At 38.5% G+C, this 9,767-nt stretch overlaps 1 pseudogene; it reads right to left on the minus strand.

Moving 5' to 3' along the window:
- LOC103079332 (myomegalin-like) overlaps window positions 1-9,273 on the minus strand; it is a 20,889-nt pseudogene extending 11,616 nt beyond the window's left edge.
- Window positions 9,274-9,767: the final 494 nt, after the last annotated feature.

Raw genomic sequence — 9,767 nt, forward strand, 5'->3', positions numbered from 1 at the left:
CACCCCCCCCCCCCCCCCGCCTCCCCCGCCCCACCCCCCGCCCCCTGCCCCCAACCCGACAACTACACTAAACCTTTCATGCTATTTGTTTAGGAATGTAATAATCAGGCTTTGGAAGTTCTTATGCAAAAACCTGGAGGAAAAAAATAGACCCATAGCCTACAATTAGGTCCAGTGGCCCGGGCATACCCAAATTGTTTAAAGGCAGTAGCTGCAGCCTTTAAATTCCTTTGTGGGATCCTCCTGGAAACTTGTTCAGGGAAGTGAATTAAATTTACAGGTTCCTCATGTTGCAGAAAGTTTGCTAAACATTGAGCGTACACACCATTTCTTAGCTAGTAGATTAACATGAGACTCTACTTCTGCCTCCTAATCTGAGCATTCTTTGCTGCTGCTCTTTAAACCCTGTTACCTTCCTACACTTACCTGACAGAGAGAGACTCAACGGTGCTGGATTTGGCTCCCCAAATCTAACTCCTAGAAGAGTTTTACAGAAAACCCTATTAGCCAACCCAGATTTAGTACTCTGTGTTGGTGGCTCCTATGCCACAAATTCTGAAGGGGAACATCAAGCTGCATATACTGTAACTACTCAACACGAACTGTTAGAAAGAGGAGTCCCTTCCTCAGTTTAATTCAGCTCAACCTACAGAACTGTCTACCCTCACTTGAGCCTGTGAATTGGCAAAAGAAAAAACTGCAAATATCTACACTGATAGCAGGTATGCCTTCACAGTGGTCCATGGCTTTGGCATGCTCTGGGAACAGAGATTTTTGAGTCCAGTGATACACCTATAAAAATGGACCTCAGGTTGCTGACCTCCTCTCTGCACTATTATTGCCCTCACAAGTTGCTGTCATAAAAACTGAGGCTCGGGCTTCCCTGGTGGCGCAGTGGTTGAGAGTCCACCTGCCGATGCAGGGGACATGGGTTCGTGCCCCAGTCTGCGAAGATCCCACATACCGCAGAGCGGCTGGGCCCTGTGAGCCATGGCCGCTGGGCCTGCGCGTCCGGAGCCTGTGCTCTGCAATGGGAGAGGCCACAGCAGTGAGAGGCCTGTGTACCGCAAAAAACAAAACAAAACAAAACAAAACAAAAAAAACACTGAGGCTCATACCCACTGATCAGACCCTGAATACCAGGGAAATGTGATGGCTGACTTTCATGCTAAGGCTACTACTCAAGAAATTACTAAGGTACCAAAACTTTGTAATTTAAATGAACTCCATAAAATGGCACATAGCCATTTTTCCTGAATTTCCACAACCTACCATCCACGGTAGAACCAAATCAGATTACTTAAGACAATTTGTGTAATAGGCAAAAAATTGTATCTGATGCTGAAAGATACAAAAGTGTCATGAAGAAGGACGAATATTTAACATAAAAAAGAGGACTTGCAGAGGGCCCAAATGCTGTCTGGTGCTTCCTGAATCTCTCAAACTACCACTCTTGCAAGCACTTTACGAGACTACCCACAATGGAATTGACAAAATGACTCAAATTATGAAAAAACATTAGTGATATGGTTGTTCTAAATTAGCAAGACACGTAATAATCAATGTTTAAACTGTCAATCATATAACATGGGTAAAACCATTAACGTAACTCCAAGGGCTGCTCCCCCACTGTCTGGACCATTTGAATATTTACAATTAAACTTTTTCAATTGTCTCCTTTAGGGGCTATCAATATGTACTTGTAAAGGTGTGCCTAGAGGAATAGAAGCTTTCCCATGTTGGAAAGCTGCTGCCAACATTGTAGTCAAGAAATTATTAGAAAATGTTTTTCCATTGTGGGGAATCCCAAATGAAATTTCAAATATTAGAGGGACTCACTTCACTAGACAGGTTTTAAAACAACTAACCAAGGTTATTCAAACATTATGGCATTATCATTGTCCCTATCAGCCTCAGTCTTTAGGGAAGTTGAACGTACCAATGGCATTCTAAAATTTAAATTGGCAACACTGACTGAAAACACAGGAGTAGCTTGGCCTAAAGTGCTACCCTCAGCTCTCATGACAATGAGGTCAACACCTTCTGGGAAACATAAATTAACACCCTTGTGAAATCACCACTGGACAACCCATGCCTTTGATAAGAGAACCTCATGCACATCCTGCCCTTGTAAATTCTAATATGACCCAATACTGTAGGGCACTAATACAATATTCAAAAGCTTACAGTCAACAGGTCAAGGAGACTTAAAGAGATCCTTGGTCTGATGAGGACTTTGTATCCCTTACACTGGAAACTGGAGACTAGGTATTCTGGAAGAGGCATCAATGAAAAACTCCACTTGAACCTTGATGGAAAGGGGCTTACCAGGTTTTTTTAAATTTCTCACACAGCAGTTAAATTACAGGATATTGAAACTTGGATCCATGTCTCTCAACTGAAGAGAAGCCTTCCTGCACCACCACCAGACTCTTGAACTTGTCAACCTTCAGCTGACTTAAAATGAAAGATTTCCAGGAAAAAAAAAATCTCCCCTCAAAGCAGATGACATCAGGTAGACAGCTTACACCCAAGATCACAGAACATGATTCTGATGGATTCCCCATTCTCTTCCAGGACTTATTTTTATAACAATTATTGTGATATTGCTATTTTATAAACACAAAACTTTCAAACTCATTTTCCTTTTTCTGTTAGGGATTTTCTCTACCCACTAAGGTCCACCATTCAGTGCATACCCTCCTTTACTAATCAAAATGATTGTTATGTTATTAATGATTGTTATGTTATTATTATTTAAGTGTAGCCACTTAAATGCTCAGGGAGACTCTCAGTTAATATTAGAACCAGGTTTTACACATACTTGGATGACAGGAAAAATGGCCTTACAGAAAGATTTAGTATCCATCCTTTGGCCATTCAGCTAATACTGATGGCTAATTAATCTGCCATTGAGAGGAAGCTTCAGAAGCCAAAGGATGGCCTGTAATCACTGTAAACTTCATTGCTGGCAATCCGTCCCTATGTATAGAAAACCTTAATGGTACTGGACTTGACTTAGGACATGTTCTGGACTCACTCTTTAATTGCACCCTTTGGTTTGACTCAGATGATGGAGACTGAACTCCTATATATAATGACACAGATATTAAAATAGATAATGACAATGAAATCTTTGATTATAGTATTAAGAAAATTACTGAAGCTAAACTCAACCTAATCTGCAAAACAAGAAAAAATTACATGGGCTGCATCTTGTAAGTGCCTTTGAAAATCATAAACAAAACTTAAGCTGTTCCCCCAAACTGGCATGAGGTGGCCAGTTTTAACCAAACCTCTATCATTAGGAAAACTCTAATGCTATAACAAATCATTGTAAATAATAAACAGCCTCTGCATTCTTACTATATAAGCTATCTTATAACAATATACTTCTGAGCCTCATTCTAACTGTCTAAGAGTTCCCAGTTCATGAACTGTTTGTATGTGCACAATAAACTCTTACTAATTACTATTTTTAGTTATCCAATAGTTTCAATGTTGTCATTTCTGGATTTTTTACACTCATTTCCCTCTAACTTTCTCATTCACACGAACTTTGGCTACCCGTTCCCATCCCACCACCATCATCTCCATCCTTCTTCTTGTTATTCTCTTTTTCCAACTAAGAAGATGCTTCTTCTCCTATCTGCTCTTTCAGCTCTATCTCAGGATATAATATTAGCATAGTGTTCCTTGTAAGAAACACACACATGACACATAGATATACATCAGGGGCCAAGGCCCAGTCTTGGCTGCATTTACTAAGATAACAGACCCTTTAACATCCTAGTCCATCAAGAGGTATAAAATACTAGTTCAGGAAGGGACTTCATCTTATTTTACAGATGAAGACATTGAGGCTCACAAAGAATAAGAGACATATTTGACATATGTCAAAAAAATCTCAATAAAGCTGAGGGGAGATATATCTGAACCCCCATAATTGGTTGGTGGAAAAGCCATCATTAAAAATTTTGGCTTCAAACTCCCGACCTAGTATCTTTATCAGTACCATGCATCCTCTTCTTCTGACTTTCAGGGGTCACTGAGATATAAATAAAGCTAATTCTACTTTTAAAACAAGGCTCTTTTCTGAACCACATTTATTATTCTGGATTCTACAGGTCTATTATTTACTCTCAGCCAGTTTCCAAATAATAAATAGCACTTATCACACTAACAATTAAAATGTATCTAGGTAATTTTTTTGCATAAAAGCTGTTTTTTTTGGAAAACATCAATAAAATCAATAAGTGTCTGGCCAGGCTAACTAAGAAAGAGAGAAGACACAAATTACTAATAACAGAAATGAAAGAGAGGACATCATTATAGATCCCATGGACATTAAAAGGATAATAAAGGAATACTATGAATAACTCTAATCCCACAAATTTGATAACCTAGATGAAATGGGCCAATTTCTTGAAAAACACAATCTGCCTAAACTCATACAAGAAGAAATAGACAATCTGAATGGAACTATATCTATTGAAGACATTGATTCAATAATTAATAACCTTCCAAAACAGAGAGCACCAGGCCCAGATGGGTTCACTAGTGAATTCTACCAAATAATTAGGGAAAAAATTATACCAATTCTCCATAGTCTCTTCCAGAAGATAGAAGCAGAGGAGATACTTTCTAACTCATTCTGTGAAGCTAACATTACCCTAATATCAAAATCAGACAAAGGCATTATAAGAAAAAAACTACAAACCAATATCTTTCATGAACATATGTGCAAAAATTCTCGGCAAAATATTAGCAAATTGAAGTCAACAATGTATAAAAAGAATTATACAACACACCAAGTGAGATTTATTCTAGGCGTGCAAAGCTGGCTCCAACATTTGAAAATCACCTGATGTAATTCATCACATCAATAGGCTAATGAAGAAAAATCACATGATTTTATCAATAGATGCAAAACAAAAGCATCTGACAAAATCCAACACCTATTCATGATTAAAAAAAAAAACTCCCAGCAAAATAGGAATAAAAAGAAACTTTCTCAACTTGATAAAGAATATCTACAAAAACATATAACTAACATTACACTTAGTAGTAAGAAACCAGAAGCTTTTCCACTCAGATCAGAAACAAGGTAAGGTTATCCCCTCTCACCACTCCTTTGCAACATCATATTGGAATTCCTAGCTAATGCAATAAGATAGGGAAAAGAAATAAAAGGTTTACAGAATGGAAAGGAAAAAATACAACTGTCTTTGTTTGCAATGACATTATTGTCTATGTAGAAAATCTGAAAGGATCAACCAAAAAACTCTTGGAACTAATAAGTGATTACAGTAAGGTTGCAGAATACAAGGTTAATATACAAGAGTCAGCTTCTTTCCTATATACCAGCAACGTACAAGTGGAATTTGAAATTGAAACAATACCATTTGCATTAGCACCCCCCAAAATGATATATTTAGGTATAAATCTAACAAAATGTGTACAAGACCCATGTGAGGAAAACTACAAAACTCTGAGGAAGGAAATCAAAGAAGAACTAAATAACTGGAGAGATATTTCATATTCATGGATAGGAAAATGCAATATTGTCAAGATGTCAGTTCTTCCCAACTTCATTTAAAGATCCAAGGCAATCACAGTCAAAATCCCAAGCAAGTTATTGTGTGGATATTGGCAAACTGATTCTAAGGTTTACATGGAGCGGCAAAAGAACCAGAAAAGTCAACATAATATTGAAGGAGAAGAACAAAGTCAGAGGACAGACACTGCCAGCGTTAAGACTTACTATATACCTATAGTAATCAAGAAAGTGTGGTAGTGGTGAAAGAATAGACAAATCAATAGAACAAAATGGAGAGCCTAGAAACAGACCCACAAAAATATAGTTGACTGATCTATGACAAAGGAGTAAAGGCAATATAATTGAGAAAAGATAGTCTTTTCAACAAATGGTGCTGAACAATTGGACATCCACATGCAAAGAAAATGAACCTAGATACAGACCTTATACCCTTCACAAAAATTAACTCAAAATAGATCATAGACCTAAATGTAAGACACAAAACTATGAAACTCCTAGAAGATAATGCAACAGAAAATCTAGGTGATCTTGAGTTTGGTAATGACTCCTTTTTTTTTTTTTAACTTTTTATTTATTTATTTTAACAACTTTATTGGGGTATAATGGCTTTACAATGGTGTGTTAGTTCCTGCTGTTGGTGATGACTCTTTAGATACAATACCAAGTTCTACAATTTAAAACTTCTGCTTTGCAAAAGACATGGTCAAGAGAGTAAGAAGACAAATCACAGACATGGAGAAAATATTTGAAAAAGACATATATGATAAAGGACTGTTATCCAAAATACACAAAGAACTCTCAAAACTCAACAATAAGAAAACATACAATTCAATTAAATAATGGGTAAAAGACCTGAACAGACACCAAAGAAGATATACAGAGGGCACATAAGCATATAAAAATGCTCAATATCAATGTCATCATGGAACTGCCAATTAAAACAACAATAAGATACTACTATACATCGTTAGAATGGCGACCATCTAGAACACTCACAACACTAAATGCTGGTGAGGATGTGGAGCAATAGATACTCTCATTCATTGCTGGTGGGAATGCAAAATGCTATAGCTACTTTTGAAGACAGTTTCTTACAAAATTAAACATATTCCTACCATATGATCCAGCAACCACACTCCTCACTATTTACCCAAATGAGTTGAAAACTTATGTCCACATAAAAATCTGCACACAATGTTTATAGCAGCTTTATTCATAATTGCCAAAACTTGGAAGCAACCAAGATGTTCTTCAGTAGACGAACAGATAAATAAACTGTGGTACATCCAGAAAATGAAATATTTTTCAGTTCTTAAAAGAAATGAACAAGCAAGCTATTAAAAGACATGGAGGAATCTTAAATGCATATTACTAAGTAAAAGAAGACAGTTTGAGAAAGCTAGATAGTGTACGACTGCAACTATATGACATTCTAGAAAAGGCAAAACTATGGTGACAGTAAAAAGGTCAGTGGTTGCCAGGGATTAAAAGGGAGGGAAGGATGAATAGGTGAAGCAGAGTATTTTTAGGGCAGTGAATAGTCATTCTATATGATACTGTAATGGTAGATGCATGTCATCATACTTTTGTCAAAACCTATAGAATGTACAATACCAAGAATGAACCCTAATGTAAACTATTGACTTTGAGTGATAATGATGTTTTCATCAATTGCAACAAATATCAACAAATATACGACACTGGTGCAGGATGTTGATATTGGGGGAAGAGGCTATGCATGTGCAGGGTCAGGGATAGGTATATGGGAACTCTTTGTACTTTCCATGAATTTTGCTCTGAACTTAAAACTGCTCTAAAAATAAAGTCTACTTTTTTTTTTTTTTGCGGTACGCGGGCTTCTCACTGCTGTGGCCTCTTCCGTTGTGGAGCACAGGCTCCAGACACGCTGGCCCAGCGGCCATGGCTCACGGGCCCAGCCGCTCCGCGGCATGTGGGATCTTCCTGGACTGGGGCACGAACCCGTGTCCCCTGCATCGGCAGGTGGACTCCCAACCACCGCGCCACCAGGGAAGCCCTAAAGTCTACTTTTTAAAAAGAATGATCACAAGAATATAAATTTTTTCAATGGGTTTGATAAAGTGAGTGTAGGCTTTGTGAATTGAGGGCCCAGAATTCTGATATTATTTCTGCTGAAGGCTACTGTGCAACTGTGATCAAGCAACCATATTTTTGGGCCTGAGTGTTCTCAGTTCTAAAATAACTCTCAGGTTATTTTAGCTCTAACATTATTCTCCGGGTCAGTGAAATTTAAGTGGTACATATTGACAGTGACCCAATGGAGCATAAAGCAGAATCTAACCACCTCCAAAGCTGCACTTCAACCACTAAGCAAGTTAGTGATGATTTAGTATTTCAGTAACTGGTGCTCACAGGTAACTGTATAATAGATTATCCCCATATTAATTGAATGCCTTCCAAAAGTTATAGGAAAACAGCCATTAAAGACAGACTGACAAATCTAGCCAACAGGCCATTATTTGGCAATTTTGTAAGCTTATTTGTAAAATTGAGTTGATCATACTGTAGTGTATACAGAAGTAGGAATATAAGATTGTACGCATGAAATTTATATAATGTTATAAACCAATGTTACCTCAATAAAAAATAAATTTAAAATGTTGAGTTTATCCAAATTGCCATTCTAGAAACCAGGGGCATGAGCTTCCAAGAAAATGGGGTGGAGATGGAGGAGCCTCTGTATAAGTCTACCTCCTCAGGCACTGATGTGGGTCAGCTTTCACCATCAAAACATCTCAGGTAACAGGAGATTCGTATGTGCTCCCATCAGTGAAGAAAAGAGACACTACTCACGTGACTGGAAGAGGTCCATTAAATCTCAAGCACCCATGAGATCATATATTTGGTGAATACATGCATTGTTAGAATAAAACCAAATTTCTCTGAATAATATAAAGTAATTAATAATAAGAACACAGGGACTTCCCTGGTGGTCCAGGGGTTAAGACTTCTCTTTCCAATGCAGGGGGTACAGGTCTGATCCCTGGTCAGGGAGCTAAGATCCCACATGCCTCACAGCCAAAAAATCAAAACAAAAAACAGAAGCAATATTATAACAAATTCAATAAAGACTTTTAAAAAAATGGTCCACATCAAAAAATCTTTTAAAAAAGATCAAACACAACTTGGTTCCACGTTGTGGACCTTTTTAAAAAAATAAAATAAAATAAAAATACTATAGACATTTCTTTAAAGAATTTCCAGGGGGGGCTTCCCTGGTGGCGCAGTGGTTGAGTGTCCACCTGCCGATGCAGGGGACACGGGTTCGTGCCCTGGTCCGGGAAGATCCCACATGCCGCGGAGCGGCTGGGCCCGTGAGCCATGGCCGCTGAGCCTGCGCTTCCGGAGCTTGTGCTCCCCAACGGGAGAGGCCACAACAGTGAGAGGCCCGCATAACGCAAAAAAAGAAAAAAAAAAAACAGAATTTCCAGGGAGGTCTTAAGAGAAAGCACTACAGTTTAGGTACAAAGCCTGAATACAGACCCTGAAAGCTGCTACGATAGCAATGACTTAATTCTGACAGAAGAAGTCTCTGAACAAAGAGTCTCTTACCCACTGTGGGACACAGAGGAGAATCCTGCTTTCTCAGGCTGAGTCTTCTGCTCATTCACTCCCCTCTCAGCAGGTCCCTTCTTCTCTAAGGGTTGATGCATCACAGTCTTCAGTTGGAGCATTTTCTCCCGAAGAACACTCTTACTGCCTCCTTTAAAAGGAAAGATAGAAAAGAAATGCATCTGGGTCTCCACAATGGCTAGACATTCCTCCAAAGCTACCTAGAGGAATCAAAACAAAATAATGGTTTAAAGAGGCTGGATTACTATGAAGGGTCCCCTAGGAGCATAAAAATCGCAAGAGCAGAACCTACAAGAGAGTAAACAATGAAGCCTACAATGTGCCCCCTTGAACAGTTCTTTATCAGCCATGAAGACCCTGGTGATCCACTGGGTTGAAGGAAAGATGCAGCAAGTAGGGGGAGACGCTGCTTGCTATGAAGAGGAAGACGAGGGTCCAGAGAAGTTTTAGAACTAAAAACAAGCAAACAATGAAGTAAACAAATGAAAATAAATGGGCTTTAAACTGGGCTAAAGGATGAGTATTTTTGATTCTTACAGTTGAGATAAAGTTCCCTGGGAGTGTCCCTTCAGAAATCAGAAAGCCTTTTTATCAT

Source organism: Lipotes vexillifer, unplaced genomic scaffold (assembly GCF_000442215.2).
Source record: "Lipotes vexillifer unplaced genomic scaffold, Lipotes_vexillifer_v1.1 scaffold1034, whole genome shotgun sequence".
Classification (NCBI taxonomy): domain Eukaryota; kingdom Metazoa; phylum Chordata; class Mammalia; order Artiodactyla; family Lipotidae; genus Lipotes; species Lipotes vexillifer.